The sequence below is a fragment of the Ailuropoda melanoleuca genome, chromosome 8, assembly GCF_002007445.2.
Source record: "Ailuropoda melanoleuca isolate Jingjing chromosome 8, ASM200744v2, whole genome shotgun sequence".
Classification (NCBI taxonomy): Eukaryota; Metazoa; Chordata; class Mammalia; order Carnivora; family Ursidae; genus Ailuropoda; species Ailuropoda melanoleuca.
In genome coordinates this window covers 34,677,001-34,690,498 of record NC_048225.1, presented here as the reverse complement: position 1 = coordinate 34,690,498, position 13,498 = coordinate 34,677,001, and the positions used below count along the sequence as shown (strand labels likewise).

The 13,498-nt window shown below is 39.4% G+C and overlaps 1 protein-coding gene across 3 annotated transcripts in view; it reads right to left on the bottom strand.

Annotated features, from left to right (window-relative positions):
- MAML2 (mastermind like transcriptional coactivator 2) overlaps positions 1 to 13,498 on the bottom strand; it is a 335,688-nt gene that overhangs the window by 226,821 nt on the left and 95,369 nt on the right. The gene's annotated exons all lie outside the window — the stretch shown is intronic.

Here is a 13,498-nt window from a genome sequence, read left to right as displayed (position 1 = left end):
AGCATTAATTTGGAAAATTTTCCATTTAGTTTCAAGTAATATTAAAAAGCTTCACTTAGCAAAAATTAAAAGTGAATCTATTTCCTAGCTCACATAATATAGAAAGATAAGACTTTTTTTTACAGGCAATGTCAATTCCTAATTGAGCATATCATTAAAAACAACTAAATTCTATCATTCTCCGAATTGACATTTAATATCCACTCTCTTTATCATAAAAATGCATTTATTAAATATAATATAAAGTGCATGCAATCTTAGAAACTATAATACAACAAAAATGAAGCATGTGGCTCTTGTTTCCCTCAAACTTGAAAGCCGAGTCAGAAAAGAATTAGCAGAAAACCAACAAATTAAAAATGCATAAAGAACAGTGAGAGTGTCTTCATATCAATTCATTTGGGAAACAGCAAGAAATTTGAGGTGCAATTGAACAATATGAAAAACAACAAAAGCAATGAGCCTGGGGTTTATCTTGTCCGTCAGTAAGTACTCAGAGACTCGGTAATCTGTCATGTTCTCGGGGGCCTCAGGGCTCTGGTACCTGCTAGCCTCCTGCTCCCCAGCCTGTTCTCCTCTCCAGCTAGGGCTCGGCCTTTTAATTCTTCAGATCTGAAGCATAAGCCTTTCTTAGGAAAATTCTCCTCCACTCCCCAGAATAATACCACATTTTCTTAGTGCATATACCTTTCCTTACTATTACTTAGCATAGCTCATGGTTCCCTGACTAAGTGGGATAAGTTCACCCTAATACCCAGCCATTCTCTTGTTCTTCGTCTTTCCTTAACATTACTTGTCACAGGGCACCGTTAAATATTGATGTGATTTTTCCGTGACTATTATGTCTCGGACACGGCTACATTGTAAGTTTCATGCCAAGAGTACAGAGTAGAAGGTGTCTTCTCTTACTCTCCTCTTTCTAGCCTAGTGCCTGGCACGCGGTCGTTACAGGATACCTGCGTGAATATGTGAAGAAGCGAAGAAATGAGCAGAACAGCGTGTGTTCCTGAGCGTGGGCTCTGAAGTTAAAGATATTTGAAGTCAAACAAAGACCATCCTCTCACTACCCAGTTATGTGACCTTTGGCATGATTTTTCTCCTAAGATTCAGTCTCCTCATGGGTAAAACGCAGATAATAGGAGTTTCCTCACAAGATCGTCGTGAATTTAAGCGAGAAAATGCAGACCATGGGTTTCACTTGCTACTTGGCGGAAAGCAAGTGCTTCTCGATGGCGTTTGCGGCCGCCTCTGGCTCTGCCTCCACTGAATAAAATCATTATCAGCTCAGTTTTCCACTTGCCCTTCTTGTTGAGTTGGGCAGGGGAGAGAGGACCAATTGAGTATATCTCTGCTAAGATCTCTGCTAGCTTCTGGACAGCCTCGTTCAGTCACCTCTGGTGGTCTCCTGTCACTTTTGCTGCCTGGCTCACTCCCAGGGGCATCGGCTAAGTTCACCCCCGCCCCAACCTGGCCATCGCCAGGTTTCATTCGTAGCTTCCTACAACCCTTTATGGGTATAGTTCTTTAAATTATCTTTCTTTCATCCTTTATGACAGTACCCAGTTGCTAGGATTTGGCACAGTTTCTCTGAAGGGAAATGGATTCACATTCAGAAATGATTTCCCTGTCCTTACTTCCAAACACTGTCCCCAGACCAACCACACAACCCCGACTTTCCTCTCAGGATGACTTCCACCCCAACGACGACAGTGTGTGACAAGAAAAGGGATGACCGCTGTCCCCCCATCCCTTGGGACATTTTCCCTTTGGGGACAAACGGCTTTAGTCACTGAGGCTGAGGAAGGCCTCATGCAAAAAGAGAGCTTGCTTGCTCAGTCAGCCAGACCAGACCAGACTAGACAAGCCTGACTTTGCCTGAAGGTCCTGGCTCCTGGACCCTCACTGTATTTATAAGTCTTAACAGTGTAACTGTGAATTCCATTCTGGTGATGTTGCTTCTGGCTGGCAGATGGCCATGGTTTCCAGTCGTTCACAAGCAATTCTGAGGCCTGCTGATATGGGCATCGAAAGTACTAGGCTCGCTTTTCTGTAACTATGTGCATGTATGTTCTTGTAAGGCTGTCTCTGACATCTCTTAAATGTATTAAATATTTTCTGAAGATGTGGCTACTTCCAGTGGAAAGAAAAAGTATTTTTTATTCTCTCTCCTCCACAGATATTGCTTTACAGAACAATCTATAAAAATAAAGAGCTTTTACTGAGTTCAGGGTTTAAACAAAGAAAAAGAAAAGCAGTTTCTAAGCAGAAAAATGCAACAAAGACTTTACTCCTTACCAAATAACTTAAGAATGTCTGAACGAAAACATCCCAAACCTGCTAGTGCCAGAATTTCTCAGATAAGTCAAGAGGGGAGAAAAACACAAACGCAACCCCAAACCGCCAAGAAATCTATGAATGGCAAAAAGAAAACAATACAATATCGAAAATGTGGTTAAATACTTAAAGAAATAAACTGTAACGGTATCTAGAAGGAGCAATTATACATTTGAGTGTTTTCAAATTCATTTTCTGTTGGAAACAGTTGGGAAGATCCTCTGGGGCCCATCTCCTCTTCCAGCAGGCCTTCCACAACCCCAGGAACCACAGGGAGCCCTCTGAGTCTCCAAGCTCTATCTAGCCGCTTTATTAGATGATGCTTCGTGTGTCTCATGTTAAAAAGCATTTCCCACCATGTGTCTAGTTTTTCTAACTAGACTGTAAGCATCCAGGGTATCAAAATGTAGACTTCTTAGGTGTAATATCCCTGTAACACCTGGCATGGAGCTTTGAACATAAGTGATCAAGGCATATGAGCTGATCAATCAGCCCTATGAATTTACAAATATTTTCTTCACACCAGTAGAGAATAAACACCTGAAAGAGTACTTCATTCCATTATACCAGGAAAAGTAGCAGCATCTGCTGTACCAGAAATTTCCAATGATTTTGGGTATTCGCTTTTTGGAAAATCGTAAACTCTTGGGGCTGCAGAGAAATACAGTCATTTGGTGTTCACTCTCATATTAACATTCTGTCTTGCAAAATCACAGACAGATCTCAAAGGCAGGAAGGTGGGTGTGGATATGGAAAAACACAAATTTATTTACTGTATTTTGGTATCCTAGAACCAGAGAAAATGTTTCTTAAATAGGAAAGTATTATACTTAGAATACAAATGGTATTTTTATCAGCAGTTAGCAAGTTTTCGGAATCATTATCCTCAGTAGGATAACATGAAAATTGAAACAGCTTTAAAAAATGCTTTTAATAAAATATGGCCTGTTTAACGAACAATGTTCCACAATATGACTGTCCCTTGATCCCCTTTTTAGAAAGAAAACCTCGTGCTACTTAGAAAATAGATACGAAGGCAACATCTGTGCAAACATTTCTAATGTACAAAAAGACATCAAGATGCATTAAGATATCTTTCAAAGATTTATACATTTTGCTCTTTCAAATATTTATATGTATATTTATATACATTTGTACATCTTGATTCTCAGTTTAAATGCATTACTTCACTTACTGCTCTTTTAAGGATTTATGCATATTGTTCTTTCAATGATTTGTACATTTTTTCTCAATTTAGAAGCCTGAAGTAGCTCAAATGTTGGAAGAACAGGACTACATTTCATTTACTTTATAGCATCCAACAGACAGAGATTAACACGAGAAATACTAGCTCTTTTTCTTCCAATGGGTAAATGAATATGCAGAGATGTTAACTGATTTACTAAAAAAGCATATAGTGATGACTGTCTCTTGGATTTCCTGGTTTTTAAGACTGCCACCGTGAGATTATGCTGACTCTGTTTTGGCCAATCTGAGATTTGTGGAGTTCTCCGATTCTCTCATTTCATCCATATATATCTCTGGGGATGGCTCTCAGGAAATGGGATGATACCAAGCTTAATCTGCATCTCTGATGTCTGTGGAATTGATGTGACACTTGCCTACCTAATTAAAACCCTACCTCTCCAGCCAGATAGGGGCTTTGTAAGAGGTCATCATACTCACTTCTGCACTTCCTTCCTTATTCATGTTCTCATGGTCACATGAGATCACCGAATGCTCAGGTCCTGAGCTACACTTCCATGTTTAGTAAATCAGGAAATAGTGAAAGATGTGTCTTGTGACACTTTCATTCCAAACTTAGATGAGGCATGAGTATTTAATGACAAGTGAATGGACATGAATGAGAAAGAGGTCAAGATTTTAATAACCTGAACTGATATTGAAGGCAACCTATAAACAACAAAAAAAGGTATATTTAAGGGATTATAATCAAGGTATTTCTCTTTCTATGAAAACTCTCCTGATTCCCATAAGTAAAATTGATTATTTTCCCTTTTGTGTCTCAATCTGTTTTTTATCATAGCAACCAAATCACTTCATTGTAATCATTTCATACACCTGTCTTTTAAACGTAAAATCTCTAAAAAAAAAAGGACCTATATTCTACTCATCTCTATATTCCCATTAACTTCAATAATGCTGGCATGTAGTAGGTGCTAAAATTGCTTATTTCTTAAATGCTGAATAAATAAGTGTGTGTGTTCTATGCCATTAAGGATTTGGTACTGGAGTTGGTTAGTGGTATCAATATTTAGTGGAAACTACTGCAGGAGGTAAAAGGCCACAATGACATGCTCCCCGAGGACTTTGGAATGACAGAAATGAGATTTCCCTACACACAATGGATCAGAGAGGAGATGAAAAAAATAACAACAAAAAAAAAAACAACTACAAGAGACGAAGACTTAACTAGAAACCAATCAACTATATTTAAGATCTTATGACAAAATTCGCCAGTGGGAAAGAAGTTTGGCCACTCACAGCATCACTGAGAGAGTCACAGAGTAATCATCCGAGGAAGCACTATTTAGTTTCCAAGCTTATCCTACCAAAGGATACCACCTACCTAGTTCTGTGGGCAGGTATATCCTTATGGTAAAAATATATCACCAGTTTCCTTGTTCTAATCCTTTGAATATTCAAATCATTTGACTAGGCACGTTTGTATCAATTCCATGCTTCCCGAGAGCTCTGAACTGAACTCAGTTACACCTGAACTCACACAGCTTACCCAGAGGTAGATGATACATTTGCCTGAGGACTTGAATGTCTAGGGATGGATACTAGACAGCTATACTTCATACTGAAAACTAATAACCTGGCATCCTTATCAGCCTCTATAAATCAGGTAAGGGTGAGTTTGCCTCTGGTTGATGTAGCAACACACAGCGTCCTACCATTCCGGTCATTGCGCTTGGGGGTCTGAGGGCCAGAGTTATATTTTAACAACTCCCCCAAGATGATTCTTCCCTGTGGGTGCTTGTGGCCTTCCCTAAGTGTCACATCCCTGTCTCCCCATGAGCTATCTGCCTTTCTCTTCAAATGGCTACACAGATTATGTGCTTAACACTAGGCTTTAAACCACTAGAGAGTGATCCAAGATAATGTGTAATTAAGTGAGGATTGTTTGGCACAATCGAAAAGTGCTACAGAAATTCCAAGCAAGTAAGGATCACTGCGGTGGGCAATTATCCAAGGAGAGATTCCTAAAGGCCTATGGTCTTAAGAGGGGACTTGACGTCTGGGTAGGATGTAGGTGGGTGGAAAGGAGGGGAAGGGAATTTCTAACAGGAGGATGTGGGTTCACAGCGGTGGAGACCAGAATCCTGGGTCATGTTGTTAGAGTATTAGAATTAGGACAGACTGGTCAACATGCCATCTCTTTACTCCCTTCAGAATAAAACCTGGAGATGATGAGAAAAGAAAGAAGCCTCCTTAAACAAACTTCCAGTTACAAAATAAGTAAGTCCTGGAGATGTAGTGAATGGTATGGTGACTACAGTTAATAATATCGTATTGTATTTTTGACAGTTGACAGTGGATCTTAAAATTTCTGATCACAAGAAAAAAAACTGTAATTATGTGTGGTGACAGATGTTAGCTAGACTTCTCGTGGTGATCATATCACAATATATATAAATACTGAATCATTATGCTGTATTCCTGAAACTAATATTATATGTCAGTCATATCCCAACAAAAAACAAAATTCAAAAAACACATAAATCTCCTTACTTAAACTTTGAACTGGAAGCCTCAACAAAACAAAACAAAATGAAATGAAACCCAACATCCTGTGAAATGCCTAGGCTCAGAAGAACAATATTAACCTTTTAATTATTTGCTTTTAAAGACTAATTTTTAAATGTGATCATTTATGCAACAAGAACATTTATAAGAACTTTTGAAACAAACCAGAAGAAAAACAGGAATATCCATCTCCAAAAGAAAAGCAAGCTTGAATGGTAAAGTCACTTACCCCAAACTTGTTCTAGAAACTACATAACCACAGAATGTGAGGCTTTACAGTACTTAATTCCTAATTTAAAAAAAAAAAAAAACCACAACTTTTAAATAGATGACTTTCCTTTCAATTACTCTCCAAATAATCTTTACAGATAGATAAAACTTTATCTTTGAAAATGCAACATTTATAATGGGGAAAAATGAGATATTTAAGTGCTTTCCTCCCTTCTTCCTAATATCTAAGAGGCGGATAGAAAAGAACTAAAACAATCTTCTCCCAGCTCACTCCAGACAGATCACGTTTCCACCTGCCACATTAGTGTTTGGTGGCAGGAGGAGAGGAAAACGAAGAGCAGCAAAGAGGAAGAGGGAAAAGAGGAAATGATGGGGGGTGGGGGCGGGCAGGAAGAAGAAACAGTCTGCATGTGCTCAGAGGAAATGGTGGCTGGCCAGGGGCAGTCTCCAAAATTAGAACTCGAGCCCCTCTCCCCATTCCTCACAGTTAGCACTGCCTCCCTCCTACTCTGCATGTCTTTCCATCAACTGTTTAAGTCTTGCTTCTGGGTTGAGACCTGGAAAGACAATATCATTCCTAGAAGATCACTTTTCAAACAAGTACATTACGTAGAGTGGAAGAACCCTGGGAGTTCCCCTTAGTGAGGACTCGCTCATGGATCCCCAGGCTGGCTTAGGGCACTGAATCCACTGAACAGTTTCAATGGGAAAGAAGGTTTTCATTCCAAATACTGTTATGGATATATGCAGTCCCTCTGAATTGCCTCCCAAAGAGCTCCATCTCTCTCTCTCCCTCTTTCACACACACACGCGCACACATAGACATGCGCGCACGCACGTGTGTATGCACAAACTTTAAAAACTTGAAGCTTTCTTTATGTTCCAAAAGGAATTTTACATAAAAATACAGGGATCTTTCAGAAACTTTTACTTCATATCCGCTTTTAAATTGCTGTTAAACTGGAAAACTTTGGAATCCTGTTTCTGAAAAAAGATACAAGCTTAGATTTTTAAGAGATTACTTGAGTTAATAAAATCCAACAGTGCTAATAGAAGACCTCGATCGTGAGTGTATTTAACTTCTGAAAGCATAGAGAAAAATAAATCTTCCACATTTAAGTGGAACAACAGTGACATAAGGACAATCCTGAAGAATGACTCTTCAATACTTTGAAATTCTCATAAAGAACTTTTTCTCAGGGAAGCTATAAAAAGAGTCAGTTTTGCCTGGGTCAGAGCAATTTTATCTAACTAATAGCACCCTCTGGACCTTTGAAAAACTGACATTCTCCATGACAGATCAAATTTGGATGTGGCTCATAAAGGAGCTCCCAAGGAGACTTTCATGCTTATTTTTCTCCTTTAGATCAAGAGGAAAGGTCGGCAAATCTGGCCCACTGGCTGTTTTTACAAATAAAGTTTTATTGGAACACAGACACACTTTTGTTTACATATTGTCTATGGCTACTTTCAGGTACAAGGACAGGGTTGAGTAGTTTTGACAGTCACCATATGGCCTACAAAGCCTAAGATATTTACTCTCTGGCCCTTTACAGAACAGAGTCTGCTATCTCCTGAATAATTTCCCTCCGGCATCACTCCTTTAGACTGAAAGTCAGGATACCTGGATCTTAGACTCCAATTCTCCAGTAAACTGCTTTATGACCTTGGGAAGTAATCATTTTCCTTGGGTTTGACTTCTTATCTACAAAAGAAGGAGAGTTAGCCCAAGTGATCATATTTTCCTTACTAATTCCCTTTAAATTTCTATGTTCCAAGGAAGTTAAGACCTTTTCTCATCATAATGATTTTTTAAAGGAATCCAAATGAATTTAAAAAGATGTCTTTCTCAAAACCCCGGTTTGCAGTGAAATGTTTCACATCATTTCAGGCATTTAACAACTAAGTGATACCCCCTTGCTACCGTATCGTGGACACGCCAGAAAGCTGTGCATTAGAGCTGGAGAGAGAATGTAAACAGCAGTAAAATCTGTTTCAGACAAGGCAGCACATCTGGCTCACACTTTCCTAGAACAGATGCACCGCATGGCTTGTGCCAGAGAGGAATTCTCTTTTCTGTCGTGCTTTTGGTTAAGTGAGTGCTCTCTATCTGCTGCGGCTCTGGGATCCGGAGGGAAATGGCAGGAGTACTCACACCAAGAAAGTGCCATGAATTGATGACCAAGGCACGATTCTTTGTTTCACCAGGGATAGGGCTGTGCGCTGTCCAAGTCTGGGTGCTCTGGGCATAGCCTGTGTCACACAATTTCTCTCTAGGCACACACCCTAGGGCTACCACACTAGAGAGATGGCAGCAGAAGAGCAATGGTCTCCTTCCACCCTCTCCACAGCCACAGGACCTTTCGCAATCACTGTCTTCACAGAATAAAAGACCTGAGGTATGATGTTCCCTTAAAAACAAAATCACCTAAAGTGCTCTAAGTAGAGCGCAGAAAATGCACTAGACCTCAATGCTAATGACTATGATTTTCAAACCAGAGAGCCTGTTATCTTGAAAATAAACACTTTTTCCCATTTCTTTGCTGCCCAGAAAATAAAGGTGTTTGGAGGTATCGTTGAGCCCCCGAACCAGAAATGAGTGGTTCTTGGTCTCCATAGGAGGGTACTCTGAATAAGCACGAGGATACACAGAATTTAGAAAACATAATGAGTGCTCACTGAGCTTCAAACAGATTTTCAAAACAGAAAGGAGTGCCCCACAAAGGGGGCCACTTGAGAGTTTTTACAAAACCCAAAGCGAATCAACCCTACAAATAACAGTCGGTGTTTGGTTAGCATCTTCTCCTAAATATCTCCCATGGTGCTCAGTGCCTTGCATTTACCACACAGTCCGCAGTTTGGCTGGTGCCTTTGTTTTCAGTAATGCCTCCCTTTGCGAGAGAAGGGCACTAGTGCACACCGTCTATCACATCTGCTACCTGCTTTTCTCGCTCTCGCACAGAGAAACCTCTCAACTGGATGCTCATATTGTGCAGACCAAGCACGAGCCAACATGGATTAAAAAATCCAAGCGAACATATCCGCACCAGTCTAAGGGGTTTCAAAGGAAGAGCTGCAGTGTTAAGCTGCTTAGTGAAACTGTGGCTCTCCCTTGCGCCCTGCACCCCCTTGCCCCAAGTTCTGTATTCTGTAGTACTTTACCTTCTCTTCTTGGCCAGTCAGTATTCTTCTCATCCTCTCAGATCCTGCTTAAGTCCCATCTCTGTGATCACACTGTGCTCCGGCCCTCACAATACTTTGAACATAGAGGGGGCTTATAAATATTGTTGGTTTGTTTTGAAAGTCTTCCTGAATGACCTCAGCTCATGTTGATCTCTACCTTCCTTAACTCCTTTGAGATTTACTGTCTACCCCACACAATTAACACCTTATTCTCCTTGGCTCTGTACCACATGACACATTTCATTTCTTCTTTATAATTGTTTCATGTGTGTTGCTTCTTTTTCTTCACTTAGGTTTTCTGCTCCTGTGGGTGAAGCTATTTTCCATAATATCTAGCAAGCTGTTAGGCACAATAAGCATCCAATAAATACTTGTGTGTTTTTTCAATCAACAGCAGTTTTCACATTGCTTGAAAGGTTATGAACCTTGACAGTTATGCTGTGGGCTCCTACAGATCAAACTTCTGTATCAGAAATAGCAATAAGGTAGTGAAGTTGAAATACCCAGATATGATAATTTTAATGAATATGCGTGGAATATCAGGGCCAAATGAAAGAGATTATTTCAGCCATTACTTGCAGGGCAGAATATTTAAATTTATAAAAGAGCTAAGCAAACAAGGAAAGATATGCACAGAATTCACAGATACTAAGAAAATGAAATTTAACTAATGGATCAAGTACAGGCCAAAATGGTTACAAAATTTAACAATTCATTCCTTCAGTCATTGATATAATAATCATGGATTAAGCCTGGCTGTGAGTATAATCCATTTGGAAAATGACATAATCTTTTACAGTATGCCTAGCTTCTTCAAGACTCACAGATTTCCATGGTTTACACCTTGCTCATTATTTACAATGCTTCTGCAATAAAAGAAATCTGCTAAGCTAATGTTTATTTCAACAAACACTTTGTTAGGATGCAGCCTGACAACTCAAACATCTGTTTTAACTAGAAGCATCAACCAAGTTGACTTACTACATGGATAGAATTCGGAAAATTGCTCAATATTCTGCTTTGTTCTGCTTGTATGGACACAGCCTAATGCTTTCCATGCCACCAAATTAGTACTTAAGTGGTTAGAGTCACCAAAGGAGCTTTCGCATACCCCATGCCAGCTGTGTTTTAAGGAGAATTAGACCTGAAATATCCAGCTCCGAGAATAAGCAATTAGTACAGGGCTTTAGTTGTTTGGCTGTGGGTTTCATTAATATGGAGGAGACAATAAAATGTTATTTACGCTATTATAAAGTTTGATTTAAGCATTTCATGCTAGGACACCTCACACATGAAACCAGTGATAGGTTTGTTTAAAGAAGAGCAGTATTAAGCTCATCAGACACAAAACAAAGCTGATCCAAGGAGTATTTGTGTTTCAAGTCAAATAGCACATTCTTTACTTCAAGTGAAAGAAGATTTATTTTTTCTGTAAGTGGCTAACCTCTGGAAATAATTTGGGAGACCAGAGAAAAAGAAAACCCAATTTTGAATGAAATCTCCGTTGTGAGTCCGAGCCTTGCTGTCTCCGTAGTGGCATTTTCAGGACTGCTGTGGTTGTCACTGTTCCAAACTCCCCCACAAAGTTTAGGTTCAGTCCCCAGAGCAATGACTCCTTTTTCGAAGTTAGGTGTCATGGTAGCTATTTCTATTGCTGCAGACAAAACTTCCTTTTTAGATAAGATATATTGAGGTGGGCTAGCTAATGTGCTTTTCCAGCTTTACTGAGATATAATTGAAACACAGTATCATCTAAGTTCAAAGTGCACAACGGGATGATTTGATATATGCAGACATTGTAAACTGATTACCACAATAAGGTGGGTTAACATGTCTACCACCTCTCATAGTTACCATTTTGTGTGTGCACGTGGTGAGAACATTTAGGATTTACTCTCTTAGCAACTTTCAAGTATACGTTATGGGGTTGTTCACTATAGTCACCATGCTGCATGTGATGTCCCCAGAACTTATTCACCTTATAACTGGAAGTTTGTACCTTTGATCACCATCACTCATTTCCTTCACCTCCCCAGCCCCTGGCAACCACCAATCTACTCTCCATTTCTATGAGTTTGGTTTCTAGATTCTATATACAGCATTTGTCTATTAATGTTTTAATGAGCCAGAAATTACTGGAAGAGCTAAGTCAAGAAATATGAACTTGTTCAAGTGTCTAGTATGAATGGAGCCATTCAGATTAAAAAAAAAAAAACCTGCTCACAAAATGGGGTAGATTATTGAGTTATTGATGGGATATAGTCGATGGAAGCTTCTTGAAGAAATAGAACTAAGCAGGAAGGAATTTAACTAGGGATTTGTTGAAGGGTCATTATCAACAAGAGTGAGTAGCAATCTTGGGCTTCAGGAGTCTATGTTGGAAAAGAATAGCCAGAGAATAGCCAGTCTGAGTCAGAAACAGCATGTGACACCAGGATTAGACCTAAGAGGCACAGACTTGACACAACTATGGTTGCAACAAAAGATATAGATCATGCTACCATCTTTAGGAATGTTGGGACTGGTTTATTAAATACTCAAGCTTGCCACACTTGAATGCACTGATAGGGTATGGCCCAATCGTTTTGAATGCCATAAAGTAAGTGCTGTGCTCTTTTCTAAATGGCTGGTGGATAATGTTAGGTTTGAATGATTACATGCACTGAAGGAGACAGAAAAGGCTCTAGGATGCAGCGCCTGTAGGTGAATTTCCTCCCTTCTTCTGGGTGATGGTGCTAGAAGAGATGGGAGGGAACAGCGCCTGACTCCTATTGGAGGACATCACTGTCAGTACTCTCACTGCTCTAAGGTCGCTCCTCAGGAAGCCCAGGACGGAGCAAGACCAAGACTTCAGATGTTATGGCCAATTTCAGAGTAAGGACAGATATCTGGGACAGAATCAAGAGCTTCTGAGTTTTGTTTTTCCTAAATACTAAGGCTATACCTAATGCGATTATACTCTTCCACGGTTGAGTTCCTATGTACGTTACTAAGTGTGAACTAATAGACCTTCATTTCTTCCATGGTTTTGAAATCAAGGTACAAGGGAATCAAAGTCACAAATCAAAGTCACAAGCTCTGGTTTTGAATTCTAGGGCTACCATTTACAAGCTGTCAACTTGGAGTCTCCACTGAGAGTCTGTGTTTTATCATAAGAAAATAGAATAAGGGCATGTATGTCATAGAGCAGAATGGTTGTCAGTGATGTAGGCTATACAAGTAAGTTCTCAAATATTAGCATTCCTCACTCTCTGAACCTTCCCCCTTGTCCACTACCACAGCCATTTCTGAGCTGTACTTTTTTCCATTGGTAAACTAGGAAAACTATTGATTCTGAACAGGGTGGTTGTGGAGATCAATTGAGATGAAGGGAGTGTTTCTTGTTATTATAGGCTTCATAGGCATCATTATTACTTACAGTCTATGAGGAAATATTGGCCAATAACTTTATTCTTTGTCGCTATGCAGCGCTTTGATTTATAATCTACATTAAAGACAAAAGCTAAACAAAAGCTAAGGGTCTGTGCCTTAGAATGCTAAATCACCATTAAAATAAACCATTTGGAAAACTCGATTAGCTGTTCAATTTTATACTGTGATTATTCTTTCCCCAGGTTTTCTTCACAGACAAAAAATAGAAAATTTGGTTTGTTTTTCACAGTATTAAGAAAAGCTGATGAACTGTCTGTGTCAGTGTTATATATTTAGTGGACTTATTATTATTTTTGCAATGCTTTGGCACAGCTCAATTTTAAATGTAATTACCACATTATAATCTTTGCAAACCGCACTGTTTCAAATAATGCTCTGATGTACAAATGAGTCTTCCTACCAAATGAAAACTGCCAAGGGAAAGGTACTGCTATGTTACATAAAAACGAGAAGTCTCATTGAAGCACAGAATAACTATAAATTTCATTTCAAAGGCATATGCTATATGCACACAAACTAAAAAAAAAGTTATAATTAAGATGTC